Source organism: Rhinolophus sinicus, linkage group LG05 (assembly GCF_036562045.2).
Source record: "Rhinolophus sinicus isolate RSC01 linkage group LG05, ASM3656204v1, whole genome shotgun sequence".
In the NCBI taxonomy this organism is placed as follows: Eukaryota; Metazoa; Chordata; class Mammalia; order Chiroptera; family Rhinolophidae; genus Rhinolophus; species Rhinolophus sinicus.
In genome coordinates this window covers 142,314,743-142,339,136 of record NC_133755.1, presented here as the reverse complement: position 1 = coordinate 142,339,136, position 24,394 = coordinate 142,314,743, and the positions used below count along the sequence as shown (strand labels likewise).

The 24,394-nt window shown below is 37.0% G+C and overlaps 1 protein-coding gene across 5 annotated transcripts in view; it reads left to right on the top strand.

Moving 5' to 3' along the window:
• The window catches only part of HS3ST5 (heparan sulfate-glucosamine 3-sulfotransferase 5), a 248,115-nt gene that overhangs the window by 211,026 nt on the left and 12,695 nt on the right, over window positions 1–24,394 (top strand). The window lies entirely within an intron of this gene.

The window sequence follows — 24,394 nt, the reverse complement described above, 5'->3', positions numbered from 1 at the left end:
ACCAAATTTAATTCTTGAAAATTATTTCTAAGCTGACAACAGTGTTTCTCCACAGGGGAAAAATGGTATCGCAGTTACATGCCCTGATCAAATGAATATAAATACAAAATATAATCAACATTATATCACAATAGCAAAAATACAACAAATACAAACTTTGATCAGATAAAATAGCAAAATTACACTGCCCTTTTTCTAAAATAGAACAAATGGACTAATTACTCTTTCCTCAAGAAGGCCAAAAGTCGTATTTTGCAATACCAAACAATACCATTCTACCATGAGGTAACCTAAAGTCAAAATGTGCATTTGCTAAAATTTTACAAAAACGTCTTTGGCTTAGAATTTAAGAGGACTTTTGAGGGCCCATGTGGCTTTTTCAACTCCATAGACAGTTGAGCTGTTGCCTTCTTTTGCTTAATATATTTTTCCCCATACTAAGGAAGAATTCTCATTCACAATTATTCTGTTGACCTTAAAATTGCCTCAATATAACGTAGTCACTGTTGACAGTTATGAGAGTAGTTCACACTTCACTGGGAGGCTGTAAAAAAATGACCAGGTCATTAGAGCAAACTTTTTTTTTTCTTTTTCTGTGGATCTTTGAAAGTATTCTTAGGAATTGCCAAGATGAGTGTCAAACTTTTAAGTAAATGGATAAAAGGTGGTAAACACTGAAGTTTTAATTAAGCCTGAATTGAGAAGGATGATATTCAAAGCCACAAAAATGAATGTTATGACAGACCCTTAATTTTTGGGTAACTTAGTCCAAAAGTATTTTTTTTTAAATACTTTTGGTCCCACATCTTAGTTTTTCAAAACTTTCCAAGGTAGGTTAAAGAAGTCAGGTTGGCCTTTGGGGAAGCTACATTAACTTTTTAAGACTAATGCCTGCATATTTCATGACTAACAGATAGTTGAACAAAATCAAATGAAGCGCAAGAATAAAATTAGCTCTGTCCAAGTGGCTGTTGAGGTGAGGTTACGCGAAGGATTCTTCAGGGTCCAAGAGAATCTAGGAAAACAAGACCACTCCTGCAAAAGCTCAAAACTGGGCCAGTGTGGAGAAAATGCAGAGTAAAGTGGCTATGGGGGACCTGGACTGGAGGTACCACGCCCCACTGATTTGAACACTTACTGATGCTCAGAAACGGAGATGATGAGTGTGGATTTGTATCTCTTGAGATGCAACTTCAACCTATAATTAGTCAACAGGGGTGAAAGGCAAGGAGTGTCTGCTTGGAGATCTCAATGCACATAGTTCCCCAGCTGTTAGTACTTTTTTACCAAACACACCACACAGACTCAGTGTCAGAGGAACTGAGCTCAATTCCAACCTCTGTCACTCATTTGTTACAGGATTTTTATAACTTACAAAAATCTCTATGGTTTGAACACTTTTAAAATGAAAGTCAAAATGCTTCTCTTCTTTGAGTCTCAAGATTGTTTTAAATATCAAAAGGAATATAAATGTAGAAATGCTTTGCAAATTAGAGAACTATGTAAGATATTAAGAATATAGTCAATCAACAAGTAATGAATTGCTGTTTTCCCAAATCAGCTAGGTCCTGCGGAGCTGTGGTTCTCAAACGTGAGCCATTTGCAGTCACTGTTCCTGAGCTTTCCCATATCCTTCTACCACCTATACTATTGTTTATTTAATGTTTTGGTCATAAATATAGTCACATTTTTTCTTTTGTGCCTACTGAAGTCCCATCCTAAAAAGAAATATTCATATATCAGAGGTTGGTATGCTTCTTATATAATTGCAAGCCATATAAAAATAAATTCATACCTTTTAAAAATTTTCAAGTTCTCTGCATCATGCTTTAGTAAACATTGCTAAACAAGGCCTTAAAATGCAGGCAAGAAGTTGAGACTGAACAGAGTCAGAAATGGAAGGCATCAAATGTTTTGGCGATTGTTATTTGATCTTTTTTTAGATATAATCACTCTCCTAAAAAGTGCAGTATTGATTTTTAAGTTAAGGTGAATGGGAATTTTATTTTAAAATGCCCTTATAATAGCTAAAGTCATCTGGAAGTGTGGAGTTTCAAGAAAATTTTTTCTTTGGGGGTCTTAAAAACTTATCTTGGCCCAGCAACTTCTGTTCACCAGTGGAAGGAAACACTGGCACATTCTGCAGTTTAGAAGGGCAGGCTTTTCTGAGACACATGTTTATGATGCCAGATTTCAACTTCTTACATAGCTTCTCTATAGCTCAACAGGTTCTCGTTATGACATAATTTTAACGACAGAGTTTGAAATAAGGTTATATTGTGTGACTTTTCAGCACAGCATTCAATCCAATAATCTGAGCATTCTGGAAGGAGAAACAAATACCATGTAAACCCTTGAGGGTTGGTGCCTAACACAGTGCCTAATTGCTAGAGTATGATTACTCCCATCAAAGTTATTTCTACCTTTCAAGTTACCTGGGTCTGCACCCTCCTCCATCACTGCAAGATTCTTCCTAGGCTCTAAGACCTATGGGACCCATCATAGTCATGTCTGACACATCTGGAACACCAGTCCTTGTGCTCGGGAGTGGGGGAGACAAACAGCAGCAGGCCCCTCCAGACCTATAGATCTGCTCTCATTTCAGCACCAAACGCCAAAGTTCCAGAGCCAGCTTATATTCTGGGGATACCGGAGTTCTGGGGTAGAATGGGCTATGTACAACTATTTCTAAGCCAGGAGTTCAATAACATATACCAGAGTGGTTAGGCAGCAGAGGAAATGCTGCCGTAATACACAGTCTTCCTCACTGAAGATATTTTTGGAGCCTTTAATATACCCATAGGCACTGTAAATCAGCAAGATGGGAACTCAGTATGCATCATTCCTCAAACTGATTTCACCTCATCGTCCTTTTTTAGGGAGTATCTGAGGAGACTAGTGTCCCACAGGAGCACTACTCTAAAAAGATATCATTGTTATTTGGGGTTAGTAGAAATATAACGCAATATAATATAGGAGGTTACCTTTTCATGTTTTTGTGCTTTAGAAGTGCCCGAGGTAAATATATTGTAAACCTTTGTGAGTCTCTGCTCATTCAGCTTAGTAACCACTTTGTGGCTTGTGAATAATGTAAGCATTATATCATTATTTAGAAATCTGTGCAGCTGCAGTAATGAAGTAGATATTACATTTAGTTGAGACTGCCAATACTGTGGAGGTTACCTGTCTCACATGGCATCAGACTTAACTGAATTTTCATGCTAGCTTAAAGAAAAAGAAATTCACATTCAAAATTTAGAGAAAACACATTGCCAATTGCTGGTGACCCTGGATATGATGTTTACTTTATAGAAAGGCACAGATTAATTGCTTGCAATCCAAATGCTATGACTCAGTTAGCACTTTCATTTTAAACAAATCTTATTCTCTATTTTCACAGTGAAAGCCTACCTACAAAGTGATAAGGCAACTATTTGTAATGACTGTCTGGCCTAGTGTCAACTTTAGAAGCCATACACTATATATGTTTTAGAACTAAATATTTCTTCTTCCCATTGACTCTTGACCCCCTTGGAACAACTGTTGCCTCCTTCAGACGCTTTCACTAAGTAAAACGTCAATTGGCTGTAAGTGGTGATGAAGAATATGTCATGTGATTAATGCTACAGTTTAGGCTGTTGTGATCAGTCACAGGGAAAAAAACGTTCAACTTCCTCCCCAAGAAACATGGTACGTTAACGGCAAATGGCCTGCCTGAAGCCCAATAGGAAGAAATAGTTGGGCAGTGTTAAAAGCTGCCTATTGATTTGTGCCCTGACTGAAAGCCATGTGCTGATGTAAATGAAAATGTGTCAAGAGTTGATATTGATTTTTTTTTTTTAAATCAGACCCTCTCTGGGGAAATACTGCTCGCCATACTACTGCTCTTGTCTATGAGTGAAATAACGTTCCTTTCCACAAGACTACACATGTCCAGATATCAAATTTTCATCTTTAACTGAGCTATGGTAAGACGCTAGTCCATCGTCTGCAATGTCTGCTTGGAGAAAATGGCCCAGGGTTCCTATATCCAGGAATAAAATGAAAAAGAGAATACAAAGTTTGTTTAAATAAGACATGTATGTGAGAAAGGGTGTGGATCTATGCATACCTACTTACCCACTGGCCTGTGTGTATATGGCTCATTACACATACACGTGCTTGAGCTAGGAATTTTCACTCCACGTGTCCCAAAATAAATTATCTCAGAAGGATGTGTTTCTTTTTAGAAAATTCTGTTCAAAGAGAGCCATAATATAGGATAGAAAGTGAACTATATTAGGATATGAACCATGAGGTTAGGGCCTTTTTTCTTCAGGCTGTAGGAACATAGCCACATTTTGCCTCGTAGGAATAATTTCCTGGGCTGTGCGTTATTCATAAACAGTTATAAATATTGACGAACAATATAAGAAAAGGCCAAGAGTCATAATAATCATACAGATTTGGGTCAAATCTGTGAGGGTTTCAGCTGCCTAGGTAAGGCTGTACTTCATGATTCAGCTGGGAAAAGGCATAGATTCTAATACTGGGCAATTAGAATGAAAAATGATATAGAGAGGAGAGAGGTCATCATCTGCCAATATATGTGGATTATTTGGGATCAACTATTGGGATTAGAGAAAACCTTAATAAACTGATAAGGGAAAGGGTCATTCATGACCTTCATAAACTATCCAGGGTATAGTTTGTGATTTAGATTTAGAAAGCTAAATCTACTTAGTTTAATTCATTCGCCTTAGGCGCAGACACATGATAAAAACTCTACAATGTAAATTGATTAACTTTTGTTGATTACTCAGTGCCATTTGAGATATTCTAGATTTTATGATCTGTATACTTTGCCCTGGAGATTAAAGGAAAAACAATGATCTGAAACAGACCTCAAGGAAATGGGAGTGATTATGTTGGTGCAAAAGTAATTGCGGTTTTAGCAATTTTTAACCTTTTAAACCACAATTACTTTTGCACCAACTTAACGTTATGATGAGATAATTCTATACTGCGTGTCCTGCATTAAAATTGAGGAATGTGCAGCAAAAACTTTCAGAAGACAGTTCATTACTGTGCTAGTAACAAATGAAGTAACAACTGATCTAAGTAAATAGAACTTTTCCACTTAGGGCTGCTATCTTAAAACAGTTACAATGAATCTGTAGTTCGTAAAGTAGGTGCAGGTGCGAGAACTGTAGCTGGATAACACACAGAGGCTGATGGCTGATGGCTGATGGCTGATCCTCCGGTTTTCTGGAGGAGCCAACGAGGACAGTCCTTCATGCAGCGGGGAAAACAGTGCAGATCCGGAGACCTTCACCTATGATGGTTCTAGACCCGCTCTTGACTGTGCTACCTCCTGCAATAACTTGTGTTGTTGTATTGTTGTTGAACTTTGGATATATGTTGTTAAGTCTCTCCAACAGGATTGTAAGCTTAGTAAAAACAGAGACCATGCATTATGCAATTCATTATGCTATCAGTAATGCATGACTTCATAACTGCTCAAAGAAACAAAATTTGCAAACATACATACATATACATGTACACATGTGTGTATATACATTTATTTATTTATTTACTTTAAAAAATATATATATATATACACATAATTATATACACACACACACACTTGAGACAGACAAAATTATTTGAGAGTGGCCATAAAGACTGGAAACATAGGTAATATGAATTTATCATCTATGTGAAATATAATATCAATAAAGTATTCATTATATGTTTGCCAGTATTTCCAGAGCTAGTGGCCACCCAGTATTTTCAAATATAGTGTCTAAAGGTGTGCATTTAACTAATTGATATCCTGATTTTGACTTCATTTACCAAGCTGAAGGTTTTTGTTTGGTTGGTTTTGAAGTTTCAAGTTTCAAGGAAAAAAAATTAGTAAAAGAATTGTTACAGCCCAAAACTTCTAGTTTAAGCAAAAGATCATAATAGTTTTGTCACACTACCTCGAATGTTATAGTATGTTCTTTACTTACTTAGCAAAAGTCTGAGTTAGTAAACATGTTAATAATTCCCATCCTTTCCTTTCAAAATCTCTTTGCTTTTTCAAGTACTAGAAAAAGCAGCAGAGAAATAAATGTCTGTAAATGTCTGTACACAAGTCACACATCTGTCTTTTGTTTGTAGAAAAGAAATAGAAAAAAAAAATGCTACACATATATAAACCTAAAAATAGGAATGAATTATTTGCCAGCCCACAAAATTTTGTCACTGCTCTTTGTGTGTGTGTGTGTGTGTGTGTGTGTGTGTCCATTGAGGATAGAGTTAATTAAAAATCTATGTTTAAAATTGTACTGGGGAATTAAATTATGAGATGGGAAACAGAAAAGAATGAGAAGAAATGCAAATAAAAACCACAATGAGATACCACCTCACTCCGGTCAGAATGGCTATCATCAATAAATCAACAAACAACAAGTGCAAGGATGCAGAGAAAAGGGATCCCTGGTGCACTCCTGGTGGGATTGCAGATTGACGCAGCCACTATGGAAATCAGTATGGAGGTATCTCAAAAAACTGGAAATAGAACTACCTTATGACCCAGCAATTCCACTCTTAGGTATCTATCCAGAGAAATCCAAAGCACTAATTCAGAAAAATTTATTCACCCCTATGTTTATTGCAGCATTATTCACAATAGCAAAGATATGGAAAAAAGCAAAATGCCCATCGGTAGACAACTGGATTAAGAAACTGGTACATTTATAGAATGGAGTATTACTCGGCCATAAAGAAGAATGAAATCTTACCCTTTGCAACGATATGGATGGACCTAGAGAATATTATGCTAAGTGAAATAAGTCAGACGGAGAAAGACAAATACCATATGATCTCACTTATACGTGGAATCTAAAGAACAGAATAAATGAATAAACGAATCAGAAACAGTCTCAGAGATACAGAAAAAAAACTGAGAGTTGCTAGATGGGAAAGGGGTGGGGATGAGGGAGAAAGTGAGGGGATTAGAAAGCACAATTGGTAACCACAAGATTGCCATGGGGATACAAAAGACAGTTTGGGGAATATAATCAATAATATTGCAAAGATTTTGTAGGGTATCTGATGGACACTTGTCTTATTAGGGAGACCACTTCATGGATAGTGTAGGTGCCTGAACACTGCAGCCCACACCTGAAGCTGAAGCTGAATAATAATGAATGTCAACAATAATTACATGTTCACACGATGTGGAGTACAGCATAATAGAGTCAGTGAAACTGCAATAGCTACCATGTTTCCCCGAAAATAAGACCTAACTGGAAAACAAGTCCTAGCATGATTTTTCAGGATGCTCATAATATAAAATAAGCCCTAATGCATCTTTTAGAGCAATAATTAATATAAGACCCAGTCTTATTTTTGGGGAAATAAGGTGAGGCTTGTTTTATATTACGAGCATCCTAAAAAATCATGCTAGGGCTTATTTTCCAGTTAGGTCTTGTTTTCGGGGAAATACCGTATATACGATATCAATGGGGTAGTAGATTGGGGGAGGGGGTTTATCACTTTGTGAGGGGTACAAATGTCTAGCTATTACATTGTTTTGTACACCTGAAACTAATAATAATAAAAAATAAATAAAATAAAACAATGCTATATTTTAGGGGGAAAAAAGAATGAGAATGTATAATATACTCAGTTAAAAAGAAAAAGAATGAGGAAGAAAAGCTAGGGAAAACTGCCTTCCCTTTCTCACCAAATATAGTTCTATGTGGAATTTTCAGATAGTCATGTCACAACATTTGTCAAGAATAGAAGCAAATAATATGTAATGCTGTACTCATAATTTGAACATATTTGAAAGTCTGTGGAAACAAACATGAATCAATATACTGTATAAAAAGATGCTAAATATCCAATATTTCCTTTCCTAGTAATAATGCTTTTCACCATAAGTATAATTTAATATTATTAGGGAAGTTCTAAAATTAGTTTTTCATTTTATGTGCCTTAGAACAATAAATCAAATATATCCTAATAATAAAAGTTACCTTTCCTCTTAAATATACCTACACAGGATCAAGCTTTTCATAGATTCCTTTAACTAGTAACATATAAGTATTTATAATTCAAAAATTTTATTCTGTTGCACAGAATTAAACAATATAATATCACATATATACACATCCACAGATATTTGTTTTATATCAAAAAATAATGATCTATTGATATGATAGAATAATTCAGGTGGTAAAATTTTATTATTTTTGCTTTATATTACTCAGGAAGAAAAGTAATCAGAAAATTAAATGAAGTTTTTTTCTCTTCTTTTATTACACCAAAGAAATTGAGTTCAATGAAACACATTATGCCTTTCTCCATCAGGTGCATATTTATATCTGCATTGCTAAGTTATTTACATAAATACATTTTTAACTCTAGCAAACCTTAAAATAATAAAGTTCCTCTCTCAGCCTTTATACAAATATGCAATTGGTAATGTTACTCCAGAATATATTTTAAATTACAGAGCATTTTTATTCATTATTCTGTTTCCCCTCCTGTAACAGCCAAGTCTCCCAACAATCGTAGAATAGAATATTAGGGAGCCCCCTAGTGGCACCTGTATTCCTAATAAATTTCCAAACTAAAGAATAAAGTTAGTTCTTTTTTTTAAATAACTACTTGGACAAGTTTGGGTACCTAAACATATTTTGCTCACTTTTTTTCCCAGTGTTTAAGCCCAAGTGGGTTTCCACTCATGTCCCACATATGCTGTGCAAGTTTCTGACATCGAAAATATAATCTCATAATAATTATCATCTCCAGTAATTCAAATGCCCAATTGCTAAAATCTCTTTTTCTCTCATCTTTTCTTATCTTGTTACCTTCTCAGTTATCTCAGAAAGTATTTGGAGATTCACTGTGAAAAACATTTTCCTGAGAAGTAAAAATTTGCTTATTAAATTGTAAAAACCCACATCTACTCAAAAACATGTTAGTTTCAATATTATTGTGGTACAGAGGCCTATCTTTATTATACTTTCATCTGGCCAAAGAAAAATATATACACAATGATACCTACACTGTGTTATCATTGAGGCAGCCATACAACATGTTTAAAACTTACTAAGATGACTATTAGTTATGGTGAAGATTTGATGATGAGCTGAAGGGTCATGGCCTCTTGGATTAAAGTGAGCAATTTGCAGGAGTTCTGATGCTTTTTCAACAGGATCCCCCCCAAAGCTGCTGTTCTGGCCTAGAATGATCCTCCTTAATAGGAGAGTGAAGGCTTCTTGGGAGTTACAATAATTCCATGGAATCTTAAAAGGTGGAGTGAAGTCAGTCTAAGAAATGACAGAGGAAAGCATTCATCACAATGAAAACAACTTCGACAGAAATATAAAGATGAAAATAGCATGAATTTTCCCTGGAAACTACACTATAATCAGTATCATGGAAACTTAGTTCGAGATGGAGCCAGACACGTACCAGACCAGCCACACCATGGAAGGCTTTGGGGGCTATGCTTAGGGGTTTGAATGTATCCTGAACACTAGGAAAGGTTGTGAGATAGTCAGATTTGTCTTTTAGAAAATAAGTCTGGGAACAGGATAGAGGATAAATTTGAGGAGGAATAAGATCCAAGTCAGAATGAATATTTGATCCAGGCCGGAAGTGAAGAGAGGTGGTAGACAAGTTTTAAAGTGCCTCTGCAGTAAAGTGAGGTCATTTATGGGCCACTGGCGCCGGGGCAACCATGGAATTAACTAGGGTCGGAGCGAAGACCCTGGCACCTCCCTGCCTCAGCTCAGCACTCCATTAGTTCTGTCTTTGCTTATTTACCCCCTGCCCTTGGCAACACTACTGCCTCCCTCACTCTCTCTGAGACTGAGCTCATGTGAACCTCTCATATCCTTGAGCCATGAACAGAGATATGGGATGTGTTGTCTGAATTTCACATCAAAAAGAAGAACTGGGTAGGAGGTAGGATCATGGACTGTGCAAAATAGTTAGCCGTTGGGCATAAGGGATGGGGAGAAGCCCAAAATGACTTCTATGCCTCCAGCATGGTGAATAGAAAGATGAAAACACTACTCACTGGTGTATAGAGCCAAGAAGAGGTAAGGAGTGAAAGTGAACTATATTCGATTTCTAGGCTATGTAACAAATTCCTACAAATTTAACAGCTTGAAACAGCACACATTTATTATCTCATCATTCCTTTGAATCAGGAACCTGGGCATGGCTTAGTTGGGTTCCCTGCCTGAGGGTGTCCCAAGATTACAGTCAAGGTTTCAGCCAGAGTTGGCTTCTCATCAGGGGACTCAGCTAAGAAGGGCATGCTCCCTTGTTCATGTGGTTGTCACCAGCATTCAATTTGCAGCTTAGGATTCATGGCAGATTCCTTCTTCAAAACCAGCAACGGAGACTCTAGAGCAAGCTTGCTAGCAAGACCAAGTGTACATAATGTAACAAAATTGCAAGAGTGATGTCCCTTTGCCATATTCTAGTGGCTAGAGGCAAGTCATAGGTTCCACCCATACTCAAGAGGAGGGCATTTTACAAAGGAATGAACATCAGGGGCCAGGCATCATGGGAGCCACTTAACTGTCCATCACATGAGCCTTTTTTTATAAAGTTTTAAAATGGGAAACTTCTGGGTGTCTTTACTTCCAACTGTCAAATCAAGGAAGTTTGTTATACTATAATGTGACCATCATTACACTAGTTTAGGATTATTAGAATAAGAATATATGTCCTGAAAATAACTACATAGAGGGGGCAGGGGAGAAATAGCTTCATTCTTTCTGATCTTCAACATTCATTCAGGAAAGGTTATATTGTACATTTTTTTTATAAAAATGTGTTCTTCACAGTCTCGTATGCCTCTGAGAAATCTCAGGTCATGGTTTTGAAACTATAAAAGAGAAAAATCCAAGTATACTTTATTCCAAAATACATTCTAATAATATTGGATTGTTGCTGGTTGCTTACCTATCCATATGAAGTTTGACTTGACATGAATATTTAGTGAAATATTGAAAATGACTTTAAAGTTTTTCCTTGGGCACCTCTTCTTGACCTCTCCCAAAGAAACCAAGATTTTTTAAAAACTAGAGGCAATCCAAAAATGTGATATATTATATCTACTCTTCTTCCAAGTCATAATGGCACTTTCTTCAAAATACCTGCTCTTCTCACCCCTCTTTTCTCCATTTATACACCTGTGTCCCTCAGGCAAGCTGTTACCGCTTCATGTCCGGATAAATCAGCATCAGCCCTCTGCTTGATGCTCTTACTCTAATATTTCTTCTCCTCTCTGTCAGTGCTGTTCAGAATTGAATTTTTCTTCGATATAAACTGCTTTTAACAAGCACTTTTTTTTTCCATTCATTTGTGATGCTGCTCTTTTTCCTACACTACCATCTATATACACCCATGTCTGACTTTTTAGAAGGTCTATCGTCTAAAATACTTTCCGTTCAATTTTACTTCTATTCTTTAGTACAAATCATCTTTCCCCTTCCACATAGCCCCTCCTGGCCCCTACACAAGGCAATCCTGTTTCTGTTTCCTTATCTATGTTCATATTGTACCCTCTGCTTGGATTGTCCATGCCCTGTCATCATGCATGCCCTAAGTCACACTGACAGACACTGCAGGATGGGGAGCCCAGGTACAGAGTGAGGGGAAGCCAGATGTATATATTAGAAAGGAGAAAGAAAAGATGTACTCATAACAGAACTCAGAAGATAGGGGGCACGGAAGAGCCAGAAGGTTGGAAGAAAGCAGGCAAAAAGAGCAATGATGTTATCACACCCTAGAAGTCAAAACAAATCCCCAGAGTCAACCCAGGTTGGTTAGCCTGGCCAAATATAAATATCAAGGGTCAAAATACCGTAAGCAGAGAGGCGCAGACAAAAAGCATCCAAGAAAACAAAATCCCAGAGGGCAAGAGGCATGAAGTTACGTACGAGGATTTACCCAGGCTCTAGCAGGATGGGCAAGCAAAGAGGTAGGTAAATGCATATTCACCAGGTTGATAAGCGAGCCAGTATTCTACCTGAGACCCAGGTTCACCCATGAGCCAGTGTACTTCCTACCCACTGTGGAAGCTTAAAAAAAATAAAAAAAATACTTTTCCTTCCACCTTCTAAGTTCTTCTAGCTGGGCTAATAAATTAACAGAGACAGATTAACAGGAGAAAATCAAATTTTTAATATATATACATGGGGAATTCACATAAGCATGAAAATTCCAATGACAGTGATGCAACATGGGGTACATATGACATTTTGGACCAAGAAGGAAAGGAGAGGAATTGGGTCTTAGATTTCAAAAGTGAGAATGGGCGATTTACAGGTAGTTGAGGAAGAGGAGAACCTACACAGCAGGCAAGTTCTTGCTGGGCACCTCATAAACAATGGGATGCATGGGGTATCTAGCTTACAGGCCCCTGCCTGAAGCCCTCTATTTATTGTATTCTATTCAAATTAGGCTAAGACAACATCCTAAGATTCCCTTCCTAGAGTAGACCTTTCCATCTGAATATCTTAGGTGGGAAAGGGGAGGATCAAAGATTCTTTCTGAGTCTTGTTTCTTAATAAACAACATTAAATCAATATCCCAAAAAGGCAGCTTCGCGGTGGCAAAATTTTGGTTCCCTTCACCAGGTAACTGGGTGCTTGTGGAGGATCATGGATTCTAAGGCCAGTCAGCACTGGGTTCAAGTTTCTCTCCTACCATTTGTTAGCCGTGTGACCTTCTAGATTAGTTGTTGAACTTCTCCAAGTTCACTTATGTGTAAAATGTGGATAATCATACCAATCTCATGGTGGTAATAAAGGTTAAATATGATTACATATATATAATATGAAGTGCCTGACATCTAGCAAGTGTACACATATTTATTGATTTTAACCACTTTATTGTTATTTTCATTTTTCCGTCTGCCAAATTGTATTTGAGATCTGCCTGGCCTTCTCTAAGCTCTTCTGATCTGTGGAGTATGCCTCATACATTGCACCACTAATCACAGTGTTCTGGGGGTTTGCAAAGTGTCAGGTTATTTAAGCTAATTTCCCCAATGATATTATGAACTCCTTGAGAAGAGGCGTCCCACTGCTGAGCTCATCATAGAGACTCAGCCAGCACTTGTTAATACAATGCATTAAAAGGCCCGACTTCATTCATTCATTCATTGAACTAGTACTTGTTGAGCACGCATTATGTGATGCACTGAGGGTAGAACAACAAACTATAACAGCCTGGCTTTTTGGAGGTAGGCACAGATTATACCACTAAACTAATGGCATTGTGAATCTTAAAAATGGAAGGACCTGAGAGACTGCCTAGCCCAGCTCTCAGTTTTACAAAGGTGTGATTGAGGACCAAAGAGATGACCCTTGGCTTTTAATTTCTTCTTCACTGAGCTTTTTTTTTTTTTTTCCCCCTATTAAATCATTGTCATTTTGGAAAACAGAAAAATGTCTGGGATGATTTTAACTGAATAAGAGTTTGGAAGTGAATTGTTTTGACATCTGCCATGTCATTGTGAAACTGAGCTCACTCTTCTCAGAGAATGTTGCTAGCGAATGTGATAGCATAACCTATTACACATTTTTACCAGAAAACTAACAAGCGTTCTCTAGGACTGCTGAGCTCTGCCCTCATTGCTTATTCCCGTGTGGAAACACAACAAAATCCATCATAAACAGAAACAGGTAAATCAGAAAAAATGCAAAGGCCTTTTCTACTTTGTTTGCTGGGGAAGGCCAAGATGATGGCTTCCTCCGATGGTCATTCCAGACCATTGCTTAGTACATTCGAAAAGACACATCTAAGCATTTATATATGGAAATGCTTTTGAATCAGTAAGATGAGACTGGCATCTTAAGACTCGGTAGCTTTAATCAAACTGTTTGTTCAACATACTTCAATACTTGTTCCACAAACTTATTTCAAGATTAGAATGCCAAGGTGAAGATTAACACCTCTAGTTCAGTAGGGCTAATGAGACATGACTTATTAATCCTACAAGAAAAGCTTAATTACACACTGGAGCACTGCTTGTTTCATTGTTAAATACTACCCAGCCCCTGAAGAATTAGAAAATAGATAAGGACTAAAATAGAAAGTGGTGTCATAATTAGGCCCTCTGAAATGAAAGTAATACTTTTTGTCCTCACATGGAAAGTATGTGTCACTTTTCCCCCCTAAATAACTCAATATTAGCATTTGTAATAAAAGCTTGATACAGACATTCCTGAAATAGCTAGACATGTGGACACTGGGGAAATAGGAGATTATGATTCAACAGAACTCTGCTAAGAAGGCCAACTTTATTGCCTAGTTTCAGCTGCAGCAATGTCAGTCACATCCAGGTTAATTAGCAAAACGACTTCATTATCATTTACTTCTTGTTCTTTTAATAGGTTCTTCCTATTAAGATACACTCATTTTTAACACTAAGGATTTCATGATACAAGTCTTCATATTTTTTTTAAAATTTATTGGGGTGACAATTGTTAGTGAAATTACATAGATTTCAGGTGTACAATTCCGTATTACATCATCTATAAATCCCATTGTGTGTTCATCACCCAGAGTCAGTTCTCCTTCCATCACCATATATTCGATCCCCCTTACCCTCATCTCCCACCCCCACCCCCCTTACCCTCTGGTAACCACTAAACTATTGTCTGTGTCTATGAGTTTCTGTTTCTCATTTGTTTGTCTTGTTCTTTTGTCGTTTTTGGTTTATATACCACATGTCAGTGAAATCATATGGTTCCCTGCTTTTTCTGTCTGACTTATTTCACTTAGCATTATACTCTCAGGATCCATCCATGTTGTCACAAATGTTCCTATATCATCTTTTCTCACCACCGAATAGTATTCCACTGTGTATATATACAAGTCTTCATATTTTGGAACATATTTTCATTATATTTTATTGGCACTTGTTTAATCAGTCCATCATACCCAGAAGAGAAGTAAGGGGATGGGGGAAGCCGGGCTGCAAAATAAGAGGATAGTAGACATTTACTTAAGCTTCCTAAAATTAAAAAAGTAGAACGTAGTAAACCCATGGTAATATGCATGATCAACAAGTTTTCCCATAATATTTGATGTTCTAAGTTCTGTTTTCATTAGTAAATTCAAGATAAGAGCACAAAGGAAGAAAAGAGGGGAGAAAAGGAGGAACAGAGGAAAGAAAGGAGAGAACTTCTGGGACATTCATTTATCACTTCAGAATAAGATCCCTTGCTAAGATATAGATGGGGAAATATTGTTGGCATTTTACATACAATTAGTTACAAAGTATACTAATAAACCAGATTGTCAAATTATGTCAGTCACATCTAAATAACAAGCAAATTGCCTTACACAGATGGAAAATGTGTAAGATGCATAGCTCTCTTGTGTAAACAACCTCAACTAAGATGTATTGATTAATTTTGTCCTATTTATCTATTCTGTTTAAAATCATAGCCTGTATTCTTTTCACCTTCTTTTTAAAAAGAGAAAAATCATTAAAGCCTAAGCCTCACATTTCAAAATCATGAAGTTTTCACAAGTCTCCTAATTTTTAGCAGAGAGAGAATTCTACCTGCATTGGGTTCCCCAATATTGTCAATAACTATCTCCTCATCATTGCCAGTTTCAGAAATGTAGCAAGAGCATCCTTAATATAAAATTTTGGGGAGCCAATTTAGCAACCATTCTAATTGTTGTAATACTGGATTAAAAAAAAAAAAATATTACGAGAAAGGTTATTTTCTTTCCACACATGTTAAATCCCAAAAGTTGTGTTTTGAAGAGAATATTCCGAATAAGAAGTTAGCTGGTAAGACTAAGGTCATGAAGTTGACCAATGGCTTCCCTCTGTTTAATGGCCATGAATAATACCTCTTGCCCCAGCTATAATGAATGTGTGTTCTTATTCACAAGTAATAATGGGAAATAACGGAAGCAATCATAATATTTGGAAATAATATAGAAGACATACAGAAGACACACAGCTCTGACATGTCTTAGCTGTGTGATGTTTGATCATTTAAGTTCTCTGAGTTCCGCATTTCAAAGTGGGAGTGCTAATAATACCTAATAAATTTTCTTTGAGAATTTCATGATGTAATACATGTGAGAGAAGTGCTCTATAAAATATCAAGCAACAAATAAATGAACAAAAAGGACGAGGACAAGAAAAAATGGGGGAAACCAGTGAAAATTCATCACTGCTATTTTGAAAATTACTGAAAGTATATACTCTCTACGCAGACAAAAAGCAACTTGGAAGAGGTCATCTGAACAGGACGGAAAAGTGTAATGTACTCTTCCAAATCCACAGATACCTAGATGCCATTGTCATAAAAACTGTTGAGTGGCTAATTTCACAGTTGGCTAACAAGAATGTTTTAAACATAGTTCCCTATTGCTTCCCAATGTTCCTTCCCCTCACTAAGTGGTAGAGTGAAATCTCACTTCTCTATGAATCAGATCTGTAGTCTAGTATCAGCTCACTAGGTGTACTTACTTTGCATTGTTCATTTATTCATTCATTCACTCATGGGACCAATGTGTTCTGACCCCTGAAACATCAGGTCCTGCCCAGAGCACAAGAGATAGAGCAGTATATCTCCCACATGGCTTACACCTAGCAAGGGTCACTCAACCTCTCCAGCTGGAACTCAATCCGTGACAGGAAAATGGACAAGATGCCTTCTCAGTCTCTTCCAGTTCTAATGTTCTGAGTCTTTATTCCTCTCTGCAGATTTTCATTCTTTATTCTCCTCCAAAGATTCAGAGAATCTTCTTGCAGGTCTTTCCCTCTGATTAAATTATGAAATCATATTTATAGTCTGTATATATACATACATAAACATGTCTATACATATATACACATATACATGTATATAACCGATTTCCTAAATAGAATTCATCTATGCATCACACTGAGAGTCACTGAGGGAAGTCATTATGCTATATGTGGATGTATATGTAGGTATATTAAATTGTCCCTATTCTCTAAGTGCTTATATGTAATAGAGGAGACAAATTATGTTCACAAATAATTATATATCAGAATTTTTCCTTTAGAAAAAAAAAATCCTTTCAGTTGCTGAAATCAGAGAAGACTTATTATAGCTAGAGGAGCTAACATGAGCCTGGGAAAAGTGATAAAATTTTGATGAGCAAAATGGAAGGAGAGAAGGTCATACAAGAAGTAGTGTGGGCAGAGGAAAAGAATAAGAATAGGGCTTCTGAAAAAATACTGTCCATGATGGACATTTCACGTGTGAGACATGAGACATGAGAGATTGAGGCCAAATGTGAATCATAATGCCCAATCCAGGTGCTGGGACTTTTACCTTGGCTAGCATTGTCACACAGAGTACATATAATGCAAGCCACATACATAATTGTAAGACTTAAGTGTCCTCATTAAAAATGGTAAACAGGTGAAATTAATTTTAGTCATATATTTCCTTTTACTCAGTATATAGGTACAATATCATCTCAGCATATAATCAATAGGAAACATTATTAATGAGATATTTTATATTCTTTTTCATACTATGTCTGAAATCTGTGGATATTTAACACTTCAGCACATCTGAACTTCTGCTAAAGGCTAGTGACTAGAGACTACCATACTGACAGCGCAGCTCTAGGCTATGGAGAAACACTACTGGGTTTTGAGGTAGAGAGTGATTCAGTAAAAGCAATTTTTGGCAGCTGAAAGAGGTTGGGCTATGTAAAGCTGTATCAGCTTGTGGGAATAGTATGAACATAGGACAGGGAGATGGTCCTGATGAAATAATCCAAGTTTGAAGTGATTGGGATGGACTGTGGTGGTCGACTCCCATATTACAGAAGTTTGGGAGAAATATCAAGTCTGCACAATCCAACTGAAGAAGAAAGCAATGTGCAATATGCCAACTAATATACGTAAAGGAAAAGAAGAATTATTTTTTTGCCTCACCTGATTATCTTCCTTATCTCACTAGATAGGAACCGCAATTTCACAAACGTCTACTAATGAACTGTGCCAGGCTTTGGGGCAAGCAGAGTGTGTGTGTGTGTGTGTGTGCGTGTGTGTGTAAATGGTTGTCCTTAATGTCAGTAACTATATTTTGTGGGGAAAGTGGGCACTTACATAACAGAAAGCCAAGCTATTCTTGAATGTCCTGGAAACACTAAAGAGGGAATATACAATTCTGCCTGGAAGAATCTAGGAAAGATTTTGGGGGGAAGTGACATCTGAACTGAATATTCAAAGGTAAGTACAATTCCTATAAGTGGAAAGAGAAGAAAGGGCTTCATGAGAGGAAGGAAGAGCATGAGGGAAATTAGGAAATTATCTGGCATGTTTTAGAAATGAATATTTGCCAAATTTAGGGTCTCTGTGGACATACCACAAGAAATGAAGCTGGAAAGGTAATTAAGGAGAGATTGGTGGTGGGGGAAGGTCAATACTTAGCTAAATGCACAGTGTTCCAGTTTGCCACAGAGACTTGGATCATCATCGGAAAGAGAAGCCTCTCTGGAGCCCACAAGTGAGCATTGGGGTACATGGCTCTGGCTTGAGGAAAAGACACAGAGGGGTCGGTTTCTGAGAGAGTAATATGAAGACAATAGCTTGCACATGCTAACTCAGAGTACTGCCTTAGTGTCAGGTATAACGATCGGCCTTTTCACTGAAAAGTATTCGACATTTCACTAAATTGACCTTTTCTTGCCAATAGCAAATTCACTTGCATTATCGTCTCCGTTCAAAGTTTGAGCATTGTTAGGGGTACAATGTATTTCTTGAAGGTGAGCTTTTGCTGTTTGGCACTCAGTATTCTGTGAGAAGAAAGCTTCAGGGGGAAAAAAATCACTGCAGCTTCATAACAAATGATGACAAATACAGCAACTTAAAAAGGACACCCATTTATCAGCTCACAGCTCTGTAGGTCAGAAGTCCAGGTAGGCTTAACTGGATTCTCTGCAGAGTCTCACAAGGCTGAAATCAAGCTGTCAGCTTGTCTGAGCTTGTACCTGGAGACTCCGGAGAAGAACTGGCTTCCAAGTTTATTCTTGTGGTTGACAGAATTTAGTACCTTGTGGTGGTAGGAATGAGGTCCCCACATTCTTTTTGGCTGCTGGCCATAGGTTCCTATCAGTTCCTGGAAGTTGCTCTTTACACAAACTTAGAACTTAAAGTCTAGCATGGCTTCTAGCAGCCTAAGACCATGTCCCTGGGAAGACTCCAGCCCCCCTTAAAATGCCTGCCTGAGATGGCTCGATGCTGCCAAAGGAATTTACTGTTTATCAGCCAAAACCTGACATAGTGCCATGAACTCCCTCTTAAAGCAGTTACTTTAGAAAACTTATAATTACAAACCGTTTCACTGCCCCTTTGAGATATAAATCTCCTACCACCCAGAACTGTCTCCTTAAGGACCTGGAATACGAACCCCCAGGGAGGAAGCTGTTCCTCTCTTGCGTCCCAGTCCCTCTGGGAGAGTAAGGACCTCATTGAGCTGAGTGCCTTGCTCTAATTTGCAAGCTACCTCCTGTCCTGAAGATATAAGACGTATTTGTTTTTGTTTTTTCCTCCGGATAAGAGCAATTAACAAAGACCAGATGGCTTAATCACAGTGACCAACTCCTTCCCAGTTTTTGTAATTTTCCACTTCCCTGACTGCTAGAGGTCTTACTTGTTCCTTCTTCCTCTTTCCTTCTCCCTCATTCTCTCTTTAAAATACTCGGTCACCTCTCCACATCAGAGTTGAGCTCAGTCCATACTGAAGTCTTTTCCCCTGCTGCAGTAGTAATATTATTGAATAAAATCTGTCTTTACTACCCTTATCTGGTGCCCAGCTTCATTGTTCTTTACCACCACTCAATAAATGAGGGCTTTATTACATCCAGGCACATTCCCCTGGTGAAGTTGTTTGCCTCCTGGGTGCTAACTCTACTTTGCCAGCTCCTGTGTTCTTTATGTTTGAGAGGTGACTGCTGGCCTAAGAGGGCTTTCGCTGAACACTAAATGCATTAAAATGCATTTTTAAAAAATAAGATTAATTTTCAGAAGCAAAGATTTTAGTAATCTATTCTTTTAAACTAATTTTTAATTCACTACTAGTCTTATTAACTAACAAATCCTTCAGTAATTAGATCACCCTAAAAGAGAAAATAGGTGAAAGAAAGCAAGCACTACCTATTTTTTTCCTTTGGGAAGGAGAAGAAATTGAAGAAAATACTTCTGCATTTGATTTGAAATGTCACAGCTTTTGTTTGCTGAATGGGAGGAAATTCTACTTCTGGCAAAAGGAAAATGGAAGAGCTGAGATGCAAGAAGGAATAATGAGACAGAAAGTAGATTAGTGGCTGCCTAGGATTGGGGAGGGAGAGATGGGGACATGGGGATGACTGCTAATGAGTACAGTGTTTCTTTTGAGGGTAATGAAATGTTCTAAAATATGTGGTGATGACTGTACAATTCTGAGCATACTAAAATCCATTGAATCGTACACTTTCAAATGGGAGAATTTTATGCTATGTGATTATATCTCAAAGCTGATACCAATAAAAAAGGAATAGTGAGTGGCAATATTGATAAATATGGATAGTTCTAAACAAATAAGGATTGTGTAAAACAGTAATAACAAACCAATGCCTAATTTAGGAGGGGTTGGAAAAACAGACTAAAATGAAAATCCTGACCAAATATATACATGCTAGTTGGGAGGAGGTGATTAGAGTTAATGTTTTGAGTTTATCATTAGCATAATGATTGTTATTCTCAGGAATTATTCACTGGATTTTATTTTCTTTTTCTACCCTTGATGAATCTATTATAATCCTCCTCATCCTTCCAGGATATTTTTCTGTGAAGAACTGATGATCCAACCAGACAGAGAGAGAAAAATAATATTAACAATTGTTCATTCCAAATTACTTTATACCTCTTTCATTTTTTCTAAGTCCTATACATGAACAAAAATTACTTTAGCAGTCTTTCAAAACCTATAGCATGCAAGGATTAGTTTTGCACTGATAATTAACATCCAGTCCTTGTACTAAAATTAATCCAAATCTTCATAGAAAGAGGATGAATTTTCCCACAAACACCAAGGTCAATATAGCTAGATTCTATTTTAAACTCTGCTGGTCATTAGCTAGGTGGATCTAGGCATTTGGAAAGAGTGTTGGCTTCCTCGTCTCTTGAATGGACAGTAAAACAGGTAGTGTGTCCTTCATATCTTTGTTGTAAAAATCAAGTAAAATGGTGTTTAAACTAGAGCTTTGAAAACTGTAAAGTGCCACACAGATGGTACTACTGTGAAAATTGTGTTTTTATGATGATTAACTGCATTACAGGAAAACTTGCTCTAAAGTTTTTTAGGTTGTACCTGTACATATTTGTTTAAATTTTATATTACACATGTTGAATTTTCTGAGTCTAACTTAGTAATTTGAACATGGTACATTCACATTTTTGTGTAATCGATCTGCTAATGGTTTAATTCTTCACTTAAAATGTCTAATGTAAAAATTAACATCATCTTCAGTCATTATAAAAGAAATATATTAGCTTAGTGTTACAGAGATTAAAAGGGAAGAAAAAGACATTGTAGACAGAGGACAATGAGAACTACAATCCAATGAAAATTAATGATAAAAAAATCATTGTACTTTTAGCCTCTTTATGGCATTAAGAGACATTCACACACACACACACACACACACACACACACACACACACACCATTTCTTTGGTCCTCACCAAAAACAAAATTTGTGAGATAAGAAATAAGACTAAAAAGTTGACTTTCTGTTTGGTAGTTACTACACTTGATTTGAAAATAAATATATTCAACTATTACTGGGTGTGACAAGTAGAACTAATATTACTATATAATTGACTTCAACTATACAAGGCAGAGGGAAGAACTTATCCAGTTAACTTGACCTCTTTAAGTGCATGAGCCTAATTTACCGGAATGATCTGTTTGGACCGTGTATATTAACTTAATTACCTGTATAATTATTACCTCTCCAACTTATACTTTTCTATATAAACAGGATTAGAGTGTGAAAGATTCTGCTTCTGAAACTCACCAGCAGGACAAATTTACTAAACTCCCAACATCTATTTAATGAAGTAAAAAGAAACTTTAGGAGAAACATTAGTTTCATGTACCAATGAGATGCTGAGATTAAGAGTAATTGGGATTCCATGTCAAAATAAAATTCAGTTCCCATCTCTTTCCTTAAGACATCATTCTACTAAATGAGACCCCTGAACAGAAGCAGAATTAACTGGTTCTTTTTAAGTTTGGTCATTACAAATGCAAAATGAGTATCCTTCTGCATATAGAGTGCCAGAGGACTACTCAAGCTAAGGCAATAATGGTAGCTGTGATAAATTATGTATGCATGATATCAAAAGCTGAATGGAGGGAAGAAACCGAGAACCCATTTGAAAATTTGGAATGTGCTCAGAGCTGCTCCTACAGTAATTCCCAGGAGGAGAAGCACTAAGCACAGAGCAGTAATAAACTCTGTAGTTTTGTATAATTTATCAACTTTTTTTTCCTTTTCAGTTCCAACATTGACCCTTCATGGTTAACCGAAGAAACAAAGAGCTAAATAGCTTCCTTAGCGATTTGATAGATCAATTATGAGCACCCTGACTGATACATTTTCTGCTTAATCTACTAACAAATGGTGTCCATTTTCCTCTTAATCTACACCCCTATCTTCGCATTCGACTTGACATGTGCAGAACACTGCTTTCCATGCCCTTGTTCTCGTGCCCCTCTTCATTTGTTTCTTTCTCATTACAGCTCTCTTATGTGATCATTATAATAGAAGAAAAGTGAATTCTTTATGATAATTTTCCTCAGCTGCCCTTGGTTAATTTTTTCAAAATGTGATTCCTCTGGGTTCTCTGACAGCAGGGCACATTGAAAGCTAATCAGTAGACTCTTTCCTAAGTGTCGGTATCTTTTCAAGGAAATTTCCTATCTTAGAATGAGAGGATTGTTTTTCACAGTAATAGGGAGTATAATGTGATACAACCATCCTGAAAGAGGTCAAGACTGTTTAAAACTAGGGGATAATAAGAAATTAAAAGTTGAGAGTTACCTCGGGCACTAATTTCCCACCCACTGCAGTTGCCTTTACTTCCTTGTACATGAATCTCTCAATATAAGAACACTCATTTAGTGCTAATCTGGTGGAATCCCTTAGAATAAGAGAATGTTAGACCCAGGAGGGATTGCTGAACTCAACCATTTCAAAGCCCTGTATTTCTTGGGTGAAAAAACAGAAGAGCAAGAAGTTTAAATGCTTTACCCAAGGTCAAATAGCAGGTAACTTAGTTTAAAAAATACTGCGTGAATTATAAATATATTATCTTTCTGTAAAAACATTACTTTTCATTATTGTTATTATTATGATCATTACTTATTATGTATTCAAATTTTTCAAAATAAAAAGGTGGGAAAAATGAAGTCAATTATATTGTGCTCCATAAATCAAAGTACTATACAAAGATACTGTTACCTACTTAAAGAGATGTGGTATCCAGATGCCATAGCTATTAGGATAGTCAAAGTTCATTCTATCCAACTATTTTGATTATTCAGCAGTTATTTCCTGAGCATCTGTGACCCTAAATGTCAGTGATACAGCAATGAACAGGCACAGTCCTTAATCTCATGGAACTTAACATTCTAGTTAGAGGAACACACAGTAAACAGGCAATTACAGTTCAGTTTCAATAGAATTAAATCAAGCACGCTGTGGTGACACATAGAAGGATCATGTAAGCCAGCCTGAGTGATTAAGAAAGACTTTCCCAAGGAACCTAAGATCTAAAAGACAGGAATTAAACCAAAGCCTGGAGGAGGGGAGAGGAAAGCATTACTAGACGTGGCCAGCATTTACTGAATATTACTATGAGGCAAGCACTGTTCTAATTACTTGATATGCTCATTTACTCCTAATAGCAGCGCTATGGGAAAGGCTATTAGTATCCTATTGGGATACCTTTATTGGTGTCCCAGACCTGATCAATGGCACAGAGATATTTTTTTTCAGGCTATGGAAATGTTATGCTTCTGGCCCTGAAGCAAAACTGACTGTGGCCTATTCAAAAGAACCACAAGTTGTCTTGTGTGCTGAAATTTGTGCATTTAGCCATTGGGGGTTGTGTGAAGCTGCTTTGGAAAAGAGTAAAAGGTCTTTTAAAAACATGTGAATGATGATAGGGACCCATTAAACTATATTAAGCCTGAAGGCGACATGATCAAATTTCCATTTGGAAAGAGTACTCTGGCATCAGCATAGAGAATAAATTGAGGCAGCGACAAAACTGAGAGTAGGGAGACCAGTTAGGGGCCCATAACATTCTGAAAGTGTGACGTGAA